Here is a 13,794-nt window from a genome sequence, read left to right as displayed (position 1 = left end):
AGAGGAAACCGAAATGAAATGTTGGTTAGGTGGATGGATGTTACTAAATGACAGACCATTGGACTCCATAATGGTTGTGATTAACCGATACGTTGTAATAGATTGCTGATATATATGTTGCCAGAGATGTAACCAACAGTAAGAGAGGTTACTGTGTGACGTATGGTGTGGAGTCTTGTATGTTGGAAGCCTGAGTGTTTTGCATAGGTGATGATTGTGATCTGAACATAGATTCCAAGAGTAAATGCCTGTGAAGAGGATCTGTAACTTTATTGTAACCTTCTGTTAACTGTGAAAAAAGTGATCTCTCTTTGGTGGTGGGTTTTTTACCAGTAAGGGTTTTCCCACGTATATCAGGTGTTAACTCTCTATTGTGTTTTATGTGTGATTAGTTTTTCATTAGTCTGTGTATATCTTAATGTTCTGCAAAAGAATTTAAAGACATACTTGCTTGATTCCCCTTAGAATTGGTGTTAGGAGAGTGTTTTCCGCACTCTACTTTCCTTACAAGTGGTATCAAAGCTTGGCCTATTTTGTTATCCTTGTTGGGTAGGGTTGGTTTTTTATGCCAATTCTGGTTTCAGTGGGAGTCTAGCAGAGTGCTTATTTGTCTTGTTTGCAGTTTAAGATGGCAAACACCTCTAGACAAATGGACATTGAGAAGTTCAATGGCTCCAACTTTGAGTTGTGGAAACTTAAAGTTGAAGATTTACTAGTTGATAGAGATCTCTAGATTGTAGTGGCTGGAATTGAACCCTCAGGCATGAAACAAGAGGACTGTGACCTTGTAAATAGAAAAGCCAAAGGGTTGATCAGACTTGTTTGGTAGACTTGGCTCTGTTAAATGTTCGTGAGGAGAAGACTGCTATTCTTCTGTGGAAGAAACCTGGTGATATTTATCAAGGAAAGTCTCTCATAAATAAGTTGTTCTTGAGGATGAAGTTGTAATCCTTGAAGATGGACGAGGGTACATCTTTAGCAGATCATCTAAATGTTTTCAACATGATTTTTGCATAGTTGACCTCTGTAGGAGTCAAGATTGATGATGAGGATCGATGCATTCTTTTGTTATGTTCTTTGCCTGACATATGGGATCATCTAGTAATGGCCATTGGGAGTACAACAACCACACTCACAATGGAAGGTGTGGTTGCTCTGTTACTGTAAGAAGAAACATGAAGAAAATCTTCTGAGATGGTCAAGGAGGCTCTCACTGTTAGAGGCAAGGAAGAGGACAAGAAGTCTAAATCCAAGTCAATGGAAAGTTCTAAGTCTCCTGGAAAGAAGTCCAAAACGAAGTGCTGGAATTGTGGGCAGACTGGTCATATCTGAAAGGATTGCAGAGTGAAGAAGAAAAATAAGAATTCTTCAAATTGTGGGTCCTCTCAGAATGATGATGGAGATGCCTTCTAAGTTACTTTGGAAAGTTAGACATCTATTGATGTCTGGTTCAATCTTCATGAAGAAGATGTTTATCATGATGCAATGTAAGACTTGGTACCATGTGTGGCAGTGATGTATATTCATCACTTGATGGTGGATTATCTTCATGGGTAAAAGCATAAACCTATGTCACACTTTTACAAAGGAAAAGGTTAACACAACAATAACTGTTCAATTTCATCACCATAAAAGTGTCATTTGCATTTTGAATTTGAAGATGATGTAAACTAATGAAATGTGTAAAATTTGTTGAAGTTTAAGTCTACTATTTTTTGAAATTTTTTTGTCAATAATTTATATGTTTTTTTTAGCTTTAAAGTCCATTTTTTTATTGCTGAAAAACATTAAAAATCAGGGGGTTTAGTTCCCACCACAAAAGAAAATGTAAATCAACTCATTTTTATTTTCTTTTGATATCCATTATAGATGGCATATATATATAGTGCATGAAAAAAAAAAAAATTTGATGCATATTTTCTTTGTTATAGCATTTGGAAGTCGAATATGCCAGAATTTGACGGTTTTTGTCTCCCACCACAATTTGTCTATTCAATTTATGATAATCAAAAAATAAAAATACCCTTTTGCAGAAGACTCTCTTCTAGTGAACCATATTTTTTTCAATTTTTTTTCAAGTGATTCGATATATATATATTTTTTTTCAAACCAACCTATTATAGAATAAAGAATACCTAGTCGTAGTATTTTTAATTTTTCATATATCAAATGTAATCAAAAAATTATAAAAATTATATGAGTAGAATCGCGACTTATATCTCTACAAAAGGGTATTTTTATTTTTTTTAATAAGTTTAATTTACCTATTGAATTTTATTGCAGAAGTGACAAGTTTTAGAAAATCATCATTTTTGTTGATGTGGCTGCCACTTGGCATTCCACATAGACAGTTCCGGCTGAAACTATTCAAAATATTTCCGAGTTTCTATAGTGGAACGTATTAAAAGGACAAAAACATTTCGATCAGAAGCGTTCCAGCTGAAACGTTTCTGGCCGGAGATCCATTGCCACGTGAGTGCAATTGGAAGAAAACCAATGTAGTTTCCGGCCGGAATTTTCAAAGATCTCGAAGAGATGACCAGGATGGATAAAAATATTTTGATTAATGAGAATATTTTCACAAAATTGGAGGAAAACCACTGTAATTTGTGGCTACCAAGTGTGGAATGAAAGCTTACAACTATCAACTAGATTCTACTGGAATAAGAGAAGCTCTTAGCAATCTATGAACAGGTGAAAGTTAAGATTCAAAATGATCTTTTGTCAATCATCTCAAATTCATCAATAACGAAAAGAATCCAAAATATGGACATTCAAGATATAAAGAGGAGTTTTGAAAGTGTGATCAATGCATAAATGTTTGATGGATGCGCTTTTGATACATAAATTATGAATAAATTGAGTAACATCTCTATCTCTCTTGATATATGTAGTAGCCATATATTTGATTGTAATGAAAAATTGATGGATGTTAAGAAGAATCATTCTAAATGGGGGCTAAGGACGATTAACAAAATTATCCTTAGAAATAAGATCATGATTCAAGTTGTAAATTCATTTAGGATATTCAAAGATATATCATCTTGACTTTGAAAACGGAGGTATAATAAAAAATTGATGGATGTTAAGAAGAATCATTCTAAATGGGGGCTAAGGATGATTAACATAATAAACCCTATAAATAAGATCATGATTCAAGTCGTAAATTCATTTAGGATATTCAAGGATAGATCATCTTCACTTTGAAAAAGGAGGTCACAATGCAAGGAGCTAGATTAATTTGCATTTTTTGTTACACTTAAGGGCCTTTTTGGACTCCTAAAAAGATACACAAGAAAGAAAAATATAGTTAAATTCAATTCACTATTATACACACTTTTTTCCCTTTATTATTTTCAATGATAATGACCTAAGTGTTGGTTGGCTAAATTTTCACATATGAATTGTTATAATTTTTATGTTTGAGCTTGAAGAATTATTATTCAATTTTTTTTTCCAAAATTTACTTTATTTTCTATTTTCTAAGCACTAATCAATGCAATCTTTTTTTTTTTTGTATTAATATATGAATAAGAAGTTTGCATTACAAAAAGGGCCTATCTTAAGCCCAGAATATTACATGCATTCTTGATTGAAATCTGCCTACCCCTATACATAACAAAAACACTGATAAAAGAAACTGTAACCTAAACACCTGAAAGGACTTGGACCACAAAAAACTGGTTTCACCACCCATATCAACTAAAATGTCCTGCTAATGTAATATGTCCATATCAACATTTAATTCCACTCCAGAGAGGGCTGGAAACTGCATGTGTGAAAGAACCAGATAAACAAAAACTTGCTGACAAAAACTCTCCTATTCAACCGAAGGAGAAAAAACCTTACAATAAAAACTTCAACCCTGAGCTGGTCGTTGTCTCACACTTCATCGTTTCCTTGGAATGAAGCTCAAATATCATGGCCTTTGCATCTCCTGCGCACGAAGATGTGTTCTGATAGTTTCCACCAACAAATTCCATTCCGCCCAGATATGACTTAGATAAAGTCTTTGGTTTACCATATTTGGCCATCGCACAAAAGGAACAAACCCCAACTCTTCCACTGCGATCTGGCTCTCAAAGAATTCGCCAAAATCAAACCCATGTTCCAAGTACGCCCATTCAAGAATAGAGTCTGATGCTTTGCAAAATGGGTTAGAAAATCTGTTTGATGGCAACACACAATAGTGCAAGAAACAAAACGTTAGTGTTATCAACAAAAGATTATCCTACACAGGCATATCAAGAGAGATACTAAATAAGAAATGAAAAGCATACAAAGAGAAAAGAGGTAAACTTAACTCCTCCAAATGCTAACCAAAACGTTCATAGTGGCTCCTCCCTTTTTCCTCTCCTTTCCAAGTTCCAAACTAGTGTAGCTCTCAACAACTTTTTGCACTATGGATGCCTTATGGAGGTTCAAGATTGTAGATGATTATGAAAAGTATGCAAATGCAAGCTTAATAACCAAAGAAAGATGAGTTATCTAAATCCTATTTGTTAATTTTAATCAAAAGATTGAATATGACTAATTATGCTAAACGCTCTCTAAAATTATCTATAACTTAGATGCATACAAGTTTTCAGGATCAGGATTATGAAGAAATGGGCTCTATTTATAGGAAAAATGGAGCAATGGATGGTTGAGATTGAGTAATCTCAACAAGGGTCAGGATTGAATCATATTCAATCCATGTGAGGGCTTTCAACCCAATCTTGGGATGACAAGTGTCAACATGTGAGGGGTTGAGAGGAGAGGGAATAAGCATCAAATGCTTGACATGACCTAAGAATTAACTTGGGAGTTAAGGTCAAGGTTGGGTTGAGTGAATAAATTTATTATTCAAAGAATAATGCTTTTATCCAATGGAAAAACCCTTGTGCAAAGGTTAAAGGGATAACCATGGTCAAAACAATAAATGCTTGAGAAGACACATGGGTCACATGAGGTTGAGTTAGGGGTTAACCATAAATGGTCATGTAAGAGCCATTAGTGGTTTGGAAGACTTTAGAGGTTAGCTTGTTGGACACATCAAGCATTAAATGCTTTTCAAAGACTTTGAAGTTTTTAAGAAGTGACTCCAAGTTGCTTAGGAATGTGACAATAATTAGGGGATGGATTAGGCTAATTACGAAGGGTTTAGAAGAATCTAGAAGGGGGTTAGGATTGCAAGTGGGTTTGGTGGGTGAGGGAAAATATGATTTTAATTAAAATAAAATTAATTTATTTCAACTTGTGGTTGCAACTTGCATTTGTAGGAAAATGCAAGTGGGGGGGGTGAATGATTTAAATAAATGTTTTTAATTATTTATTTAAAAGAGGAAAGAGGATTAAATTGAATAAATAGGATTTATTCATTTAATTGATTGTGATTTTGGTTTAATGAATTAATTAAAATAAATTGAATAATTTATTTAATTAATAGGAGAATGTTTGAAGATGAATTAATTAAATATTAATTTAATTAACTAATGGCTAGTGGGTTTTTAATCAAATAAATAGCAAATATTCATAACTCAATGAATGTCCTCCTCGGCAATCCCCAATTCCAAGCCCCGGGCCAAAATCATCGCAGTTATATCCACATTGCATTTCCAATGGTGAGTAGCTTGCTGGAAGAAATAACCCAGCGTCCCTTGCACTGCATTTATCACCTCCTTTGATGGGCACTTGAGAAGTAGCTTGAGTCTTCAATTTTCAACTAGCCCATAAAGTGCTTTCTGTCACTTCTGCATTTGGAAGGTAAATGTGGCCTCCATCCGACCACCAAACAACACCTGCACATAAAAACCAAAAAGATAGCCAACAGAAGAACGATGATAACCAACAAGTTTGGCTTCTTTAAAAAGAAATTCGGTTCATGCGAGTAATCAATCACATTACTGCCACAACCCTTGATAGTAAATACTTAACGTTACGAACATCACGTCACCACCCGCTCTCATAGATAGAGTCATTATAACTGGGAGCTTGTTGTAAGGAACCACATGTTTCAGTTCACATCACTGCTGCCACTGCCATCATACATGCACACCCTTTTAAAAAAAACCGAGGAGCAACACACTTAAACTGCCAATCATTACAAAGCAAGGATTAATGACATAAAATTTGTGTTACACACAAATCACACTTGCACTCAGGAACCAAAGACTATAAAATGATGTTTGTAAACATGTGTTGACACTATCTCGTCAACATATAAATTTTATTTTGAAATAATAGAAAAAATTATTCTAAATCCAACTTGCCATCAAAAGCTTCAGAAAAAGTATCCTCAACTTGATTAAAAGACAAGGCCCATTTAGACAATTTGTCTACCACTGTATTACCCTCCCATTTGATATGGCTAACTATGACTTCTTCAAAATGATTCAAATCCTCTAAAATCGGTGAAATAAAATTTTGCAGATGCCATGCTTTAATTTCGCCATTTTTTATGGCTTGGACTATGATCACTGAATCCCCTTCTAGATGTAGTTTTTTAATCCCCATATTCTGAGCATATCAAGTTGTCAGCCATGCTACATATGCTTCTGCTTCATTGTTGGTGCCCTACTTAATACGTTGAGCTCCCAATTTTACAATGTTGCCATTGTGATCCTAAAACACCACTCCCACACCTAACAGACCACCTCTATGTTGAGCAGCACCATTGAAATTGGCTTTGATCCACCCCCTCTAGGGTGGAACCCATTCTGTGGGTGAGTTACACTTCTTACTCATCATCCTAGAAGGTCGGGTCCCATGCCTTATTTTGACATTAGGTCATGCTTTTTGTATTTTCATGTCCTTTATAGTAAATGGGTTTCTCGTAGAGTCCATCTGAGAAGCTGCAACCCCCAAAGTTTCCTCAATTGCCTGATCAAGTCTACTAAACAACCTCCTGACATCCTCAGCCTTGTCTTGGAAGATCCTACGATTTTTTTCCTTCCATATTTCCCATATCACAAGAGATGGGCATATTTTCCATATACTTGAAAAAGTTGATTTCTTGTTTAGTCTTGGCCAACTATCAAAAATATCTTTGAGAGAATTTGGCAATGGGCCTTGCCACTACAATTTGCCTTTCACCAAAATCCAGCATTTATGCGCTATCTTGCATTGTAACAAAAGGTGGTCAAGATCCTCTTCAACTTCCCCACACATTAGGCACTTGGTTGGTCCTGCCAAACCTAGCCTTTTCCTTCTCTCGCTCGTAAGTATTCTCCCTTTTAGAGCCAACCATACAAACACCCCTACTTTGGGTAAACAATGTTTATGCCAAATTAAATTGTTAGCTATTGTGTTGTCTTCCACCATGCCTTCCAAAAGCCTATAGCCTAATTTAACCGAGTAGTTACCGTCTTTAGAACCACACCAAATTACTTTGTCCTGACCTTTTGTGAGGTAAACCTTTCTCTGATCCAAAACTTGTTTAAAAGCACTTGTTGTCTCGATAGACCTATGTCTAAGAGGTCTTTCCAGCACCAGACTTCACCCAAGTGACTTTGTTTAATCACCAAATAGTCACTAATCTTGTCACCCCAAATACTACATAGATGTGATTTTATATCTGAAAAATCAACCATGTGTTTTATAACCGGGTAGGCCGCCCAAGAGTCATCCCAAAATTTAGTTGATTTTCCATTACCAATGTACCATGTATTGATGGTTTATAAGAACTTTCCTGCTACTCACTATGAAGTTCCAAAGAGCAGATCCCCTAGGGGGATTTTTGATTGTGAAGATTTTGTGATTCTCCATTGAGTGCAAATATTTGGCTCTCATAACCTTAACCCATAGTTGATTTGGGTTAGCATGAATTCTCCAAGAGAGTTTAGCTCCCAAAACCTCATTCACGATTTGCCAATACCTAAGCCCAACACCACTCTTCACTTTAGAGCTGCAAACTTTTTCCTAGGCCAACAAAGGGATTTTATCTTGCTCATTAGCTCCATTCCAGAAAAATTTCATCATTTTCTGTTTAATCACATTAATGATTTTACTGGGAATTTTTAGGCACGTCATTGAAAATATGGGGATAGCAGAGACAACTATTTTAAGCATCAGAATTTTGCTTGCCAAAGTCATCCATTTACTTTTCTATCCCTCCAGTCTATTGAAGAACTTTCTACCAAATTTTTCCATATTGTTGACTTATTGGCTCCTCCAAATAGGGGGACGCCTAGAAATTTGCTTGGTAAAGTTCCCAACTTCATTCCAAGTATTCTACTGATTTTCCTCTGTTTAAGAGGTGGAGTATTGAAGAAAAATATCTCAGATTTGAGCCAGTTCACTTTTTGACCTGACACTTGTTCATATCTATCAATCACATGCTTAACTACTCAAGCTTCCCTTGCCAAAGCCTCTCCAACCAGAAATGTATCATTAGCAAATTGTAGGTGAGTCAAAGGATCCACCCCTACAACAATCCTTATACCCTTCCAACAGCCAACTCTACAATCTTTGGAAATCATACGCCCCAACACCTCTGCCATTATAATGAACAGAAAAGGAGACAATGGGTCCCCCCATCTTAAACCCTTACTGGATGAGAAGAAACCCTGAGGGCTCCCATTGATAAGAACTGAGAACCGAGGGGATTTGATACAACTTTCTATCCAGGCTATCCAAACTGGGTCAAAGCCAAATTTTTCTAGGACTTTTAAGAGGAAGTCTCTATTAACTTCGTCATAGGCTTTCCTTATATCCACTTTTATCATCATATTCTCCTTCTTAGATAAATGGATGGAGTGGATTGCCTCATGTGCCAAAATGATACCTTCATATATGGATCTCCCAGGAGAAAAACCACTCTATTCCGGGGAGATAACTTCTTCCAAGATAAATTTTAACCTATTTTCTATCACCTTAGAGACCACTTTGTAGATCGTGTTGCACAAAGAGATGGGCCTAAATTCATAGAAGGTGGATATGTTTTCCTTTTTTAGAATCAAAGCTATGAATGTATTGTTAAAATCCTTAAGGATAAAACCACCTATTCTTGACACTTCCACAACTTCTCATAAATCATTTTCTAGAATGTCCCAGAAATGTTGAAAGAAAAGAGTAGGGAACACATCCGACCCTGGGGCTTTGTCTGCTCCCATGCCAAAAACTGCAGCCTTTACCTCCTCTAAAGACACAACCCTTAGTAACATTTTGTTATGTTGTTCCTTCACACAGGTGGATATGATGTCCAAGCTGCTATTACCTCTCCATTGAAAGAACTCAAAAAGTAGTTCACAGCCTCCATGTTAATGGATTCCTGATCTGTTAGCAACTCCCCCTCCATATTGTGTATTGAAAAGATCGTGTTATAATTTATCCTTACCTTTACAGAGTTGTGGAAAAATTTAGTATTCCTATCACCCCCCTCCAGCCATGTTTCACGAGATTTTTGCCTCCAAAAAGTTTCTTCTCTTGCTAAGACTTCAGAGTACACCTTATTTAACTGCTTCTCTCTCAAGAAGGAAGATTCATCCATGCCTTGTAGAATAATTTATTCGTGTAGTTTTTTAACTCTTCCTCTAAGCCCAACTTCTCATTGAAAATATTTTTGAAAGACTGTCTATTCCACTTTTTTAATTGTTCTTTAACAAATTGGAGTATTTTGAAGAACATAAAAGCTTTGTTATCGGGACTTTTGGGGGACTATTTGCACCATATCTCCATCAAAGATCTTATATTGTTATCCCTCAGCCACATAGCTTCAAATTTGAAAGGGCACCTATCAGGGCCTTTTTCATTCTGAATTCGGATGCCAATGGGATAATGATCTGAGCCCGTGAACAACAATACACGTCCACGGGTGAGAAGACCAATCACCTACTACAAAAAATCTATCAAGTCTTTCTGCGATGTTTAAGAAACCACTTCTTCTATTTTTCCACTTGTATTCCCCAGTTTTAAAAGGGATTTCTATTAATCCCAACTCTGTGATGAAAGAGCTAAAATCTATGTTACTATGCCGCGTCCAACCATTGCCACCCATTTTTTTAGATGGTCTAATCAACACATTGAAGTCCCCACCTATAAGGAAAGGTGTTTCAGTATCTTGTTTAAGGCATTCACAAATATCATTCCACAACTATTTTTTTAAGGAGGGGCTATTTGGTCCACAAACATTGATTAAAAACAATTGCATCTGAAGTTGCTTCAAGAAAATTTGCACCCATTGCCACTAGTTTCCCTGGCTCATATTGTTGACTTCCACTAAAGACTCATTCCATAAAATGGCTAAACCACTCGAGGCTCCTTGAGCTTCAACTAAGACACATTTCCATTTTTTAAATCTACTATAAAATGTATCAAAATCTTCGGACTTAATTTTGGTTTCCTATAAGCAAATGAGATCCGGGCGAAATTGATCGAAGCATCTCTTAATCAATCTAACCTTGTTAGGGGCATTGTAGCCCTTGACATCTATGAAAGGAACCTCATTGCTTCCGGGAAGAGACCACGTCCCTTCCCGATCTAAGTCTGAGTTTACTTTGGCCAGCAACACTACCTGCAATCTCCAGTCTAACTCTATTGGATTTAGGTCCTCTTTTCTTACTTTCACCTGTCTTTACTTTAACATTTGGAGCCAAAGTCATTTCCAAAGATCTCTTATCTAGAACCCCTCCTAGATAAAGAAGCCCTATATTATCCTCTCCCTCTGGATTATCAGATAGATCTCCCTCTGAGTTTGATGAAACCAAGTCACCTCCGCTATCTTTCACCCCTTCAAAGGATGCATCTAGGTTTTAGATGGGAGAAATTTGAATGTCCTTAAAGACCATTTCCTCCAATATTTGATCAACTGTTAGAGGTGGAGAAGAAATCCTGTCATCTTGTAAGTGTGTCCATTCTTGAGGCACTTCATTATGTCCTATATTCATGTCCTCCACCTGAGTCTCTGGTATCATTGTTTCTTCCTCATCTACTATGGTGACAACTTGAGTTTCTTGTGAGGAAAAGTGGCCTTCATTTTCAAGATGGTCAGCATTTCGTTGGTGTTTCCCCGTTGGGGTTACATCCGGAGCACTTAAACTAGTATCAGGGACCCAGTTGTTCACCACTGCAACCTTCACATTACTCTGTGTTTGAGGATCACTTCCTTGGTTTTGGATCTCTCTAAACAAAGAATCTGACCCGTATGTGATTGATAGGGGTTTCAATTGCATTGTAGATGATTCTGATGTAAATAGATCATCAATAAGCCCTTTCCTAGAACAAAAAGAGAATCTTGTGTTCAGTTCAGTCACATTTCCCTTCTTGAATTGTTGAAGGACATCCCAATTCAAGGCTTCCCATTGATGTTCCCAATCCTTGGATTCTGATAGTCTTGTTATATCCTCTGCCAAACCATCATGCACTTTAGACTTTCCTTTGTCTCTGATTTTGCAATCCCCTTTAGCATGAGCAAAGGAATTACAGTCTAAGCATGATTCTATCCTTTCTTCAAGGACCACCTTCTATGTCCAGATCCCTTAACCAGTTTTGATTTCTATTGTATCTGGTAAATGATGCACCAGATCCCAATCAATGCATATCCATGAGACCATATTGAAATCTGAAGGGTCTATAAATTCCTCAGCTTTTCAGAAAATTCTTAGGTTTTCCCCTATTCTCCTTAGGGTTTCTATGTTCTTGTATTCATGAGGTAACCATGAAAATTTAAGCCATAATGGCACCCTATTGAAGGTTTATGTGTTTGGGTTGAAGTTTGGCTTCCATTTGAGAATATTAAAACCTTTTCCATCCATAAAGAAAGGTCCATTATCAAGAATCCAATTCCTATCCATACTAGATGGGCATATAACTAGGAAAAAACCATTTTCTATTGTTTTCAGTTCTACACCCTCCCCCCAAATTGAATCGCACCATGCCTTGATTTTTGACAAAGATGGCCATGAGCCTCCCCATTTCAGGAAGAGAGCGTGTTCATTAAGAAATATGATATTTTCACACTATTCTTCATTCGAGATTTCAATATTCAAGACTCTATTGTAGATTGAGTTTGGGCATACCTCTAAAACTTTCGCAGCTTCCCTCAAAGGCTTCGACTTCCAAAATTTCGCATGCACCGTCTTGAAATCCACCTTATGTTGGTTGTTCAGAGCCTCATACCCTCTGAATCTTGTATTGCTCCATTCCCAATCATTTCATTTATTAACTCTCACCGCCATCCTCCTTTGCTACAAAGTCTCCGGACCCTTCCATGGCCAAGACTGATTTCTGAGTTCTGGGCAGTTGTCTCTGAAATAGCCACGATTTCATTTCTTGTTCCTAGGCCGTTTTCCATTGAGCCTACCACTGTAGTTGAAACCCTCATGGCATCTGAAACCCTGCCAAGGTCTATCTGCCATTTTTTCTATATATAATTATTGTAAAATGTCTTGTTAATTTTTTAATGCAAAATTAATTTTTAAACCTATAAAACCTATTAAATTGTTTACATATTTATTGCATTTCTTTGCAAGCTATACTTGAAATAGACGACTTATTCTAAGAAGAAGAAAGTTTATTAGAATAACTGTTAATATATGTATGTCTTTCTTTAAAAAATTGAACATGAATAATTATTTGATTTCTTAGAGTTTTCAATTATACCTGATTGTGAAAAGAAAAGAAAAATATGGTACGATTTAATAATAGTGAGAAATATTCAATTTTTGACATTTTCAGTAAATCTCAATAACCAATTTTTTACTTGACACCAAGATGAGGATTGCGTTTTTTTAATTTAGTTTAATGGTATGTAAAATGTGTATATCTTAATACTTTTGAATATGTTGTTGAAGTTTAGATCTCATTTATTATAAGATTTCATGTAGATTTTTACTAATCACAAGCCAATAGTTTAATATAACAACTTGAAACATAATTTTTAGTTGTTATTTTTTAATTATTTTAATAAATAACATCTTATCTCAAATTTATAATCATAACTATATGTTAATGCATTTGACGTAACAACCTTAAACTATAATTCAATAATGAATAAAGAGTAACCATTATAAGTTATTTATATGTTCAACTCAATTTCGAAAAAATTTAAGGAGTCAAATGTCTTAATAGAAATAATATTATCATATATATGTTACTTAATTTCTTAATATGTTGAAAGAAGTTGATTGTTATTGATGTTCTAGTGGGTAAACATGATTATAAAATAAAAACTTGATTCTTACAAATTTTTATTTTTTTTGATGAATTAGATTTATAGTACACATATCCAAAACAAAATAATAGAAAGACAAAAGATCACCTCTCAAATCACACAATCAACATGAAAAAAAACAGAATTACATGAACTGAACCCCAAAAAAACAGAAAACTTTAACTGAACAAAAAAACCATAGACCAAGCCCAAACATCAAATAACAAAAAGAGATTATTATTATTGCAATGCAACTTAAAATTCTAGTGAACGGATGAAAGAGAGAACTCGTAAAATTTATACATTATAGATTGCAATCAGCGAGTGGTAGAAATATCAAGATAAAGACATGAATTACTTTTAAACTTGTTTAAGCTAAATCTAACGAAACTATCAAATTATATATATTGTTCCACAGACCTGTTTGTCAATATTGCACAGCAACAGAATAATCTTCCACAGGCACAGACTAATGGAAATGGTCTACAGAGAAAGTTGTTCACAGACAGTTTAAGATTGTAAAAGCTGAATTTGACAGGAATCCAGGAGGGGCTGATGCGATTGCACGTCTGTTTCGTCGGGGAGGTTTCATGATATGAATATACACATTAAATATACTGCATTTGAACTCGTCCCATTTCATGATATAAATATATACATTAAAT

The sequence above is a fragment of the Cryptomeria japonica genome, chromosome 3 (assembly GCF_030272615.1).
Source record: "Cryptomeria japonica chromosome 3, Sugi_1.0, whole genome shotgun sequence".
Lineage (NCBI taxonomy): Eukaryota > Viridiplantae > Streptophyta > Pinopsida > Cupressales > Cupressaceae > Cryptomeria > Cryptomeria japonica.
This window is presented reverse-complemented; position numbering follows the sequence as displayed.